A 1835-nucleotide genomic window follows, 5' to 3' on the forward strand; every position below is an offset into this window, starting at 1 on the left:
ATATATATATATATATATATATATATATATATATATAGTTGAAATTTACAGAAAAACAAAAGACAAAGGCAGGTGTATTAGTTGGACGCTCGGAAACGTGACAAAGTCTTTTACGTTTCAAGCCTATGCTGTTCAACAGAAAGGAACATGACGAAATAAACAGAGAGAGAATTTTAAAAAATTGTGGATTTAGCAGTCAATCATGGCGAATATATATATATAAAATATTAGTTATAGAATAAAAACGTTAGGTTAACAACTCAACATATCACACTCCCTCAATGATCATATATAAGAAATACAACATAATCCACCAAACATAGGAATAAAAGGATATAAAAATAACATAAGAAAAATAAAATAAATAAAAGAATAAGAAATATATGAGAAGTAAGATGCAAGATATAGAATGTATAATATAAAAATTTATACATAAATATATTATTTCAACCGATAAAATTCAAATAAATTAAGAATAATAAATTTGAGTTAAAGGTATAGTATAATATACATATATATCATTTCATAAAAGTTCCAAATCAAGTTAAAATTAATACGATTAAAAATTCAAATATATAATATAGATTGATATAAAATAAAATAAAATAAAATAAAGAAATGAGGTAAAACAAAATCACTATACCCTTTCTAACACTATCGTTATTTTTCAGATCAAAAAAGAAGACACGCCATCTTAACCTATTAATAAATTCCGTGGTTTTATGGACAAGTGATTCCATATATGCCTTCCTCGAGGGTATGGGGACATTTTTCGTCGAAAAACCTAAGCAGCCTGTATGAAGTGCTCGAGGAGCCAATGAATATATGTAATATTAATAGTTTCTTATCAGGAAACTAATAGATTTTATACGGAGCTGCAAGGAGAAGTGCTCAGAATAATTGAGACAAGCGTAAAATATTAGTTATAGAATAAAAATGTTAGGTTAACGACTCAACATACCACACTCCCTCAATGATCATATATAAGAAATACAACATAATCCACCAAACATAAGGAATAAAAGGATATAAGAATATCGTAAGAAAAATAAAATAAATAAGAAAATATAAGAAGGAAGATGCAAGATATAGAACATATAATATAAACATTTATACACAAATATATTATTTCAACCGATAACATAATAATAAATTTGAGTTAAAGGTATAACACAATATACATATATATCATTTCATAAAAGTTCCAAATCAAGCATAGAAGCATTTAAGTGCGTATTCTGAGGCTTTTGCCCAAACCAAACTAAATGTATTCTAGTGAGACAACTGCTGTGATTGTTAGGCCTAACTCATCGTAAACACCACCATGACCGATATCCAAACTACAGTGGAGAAGGCTAGCCACTAGATTTGGTTAAAAAGAGACGATGAGCAATGGCTAGAGAAATATTGAGCTTTGTTTTTAATAACCAGTTGATCTAGCAAGCTGGGCCTCATATCAGCGAGTGGGGTGCCTATGCGCATTGATGCCGTCGAGAAGTAGGCCCCGAAATGGTGCACATTCTCTCCTGATGATCCCATACACTTGCTGGCTTCTGGTATGCGGAGTTCTCGGTTGGTAGCACTTGCATATGCTGGTTGTTTGCAAAACATCTAAGGTTGCAATTGCAACAGTTACTAATCAATGTAGTAGAAACACGTGTAGGTCTATTTGAAACCGTATATATCTATATATATATATACACATACATAAAAAGGAATTAAAGGTAATGCTATGCTACTTTGTAATAATCCTTATTATTGTTATTATTGATATACTGGGTTATCCCCTAAATACTGTGTTTTTTTTTTATATCTCTTTTATTTTGAAAAATTAG

This window comes from Octopus bimaculoides, chromosome 26, assembly GCF_001194135.2.
Source record: "Octopus bimaculoides isolate UCB-OBI-ISO-001 chromosome 26, ASM119413v2, whole genome shotgun sequence".
Taxonomy (NCBI): Eukaryota; Metazoa; Mollusca; class Cephalopoda; order Octopoda; family Octopodidae; genus Octopus; species Octopus bimaculoides.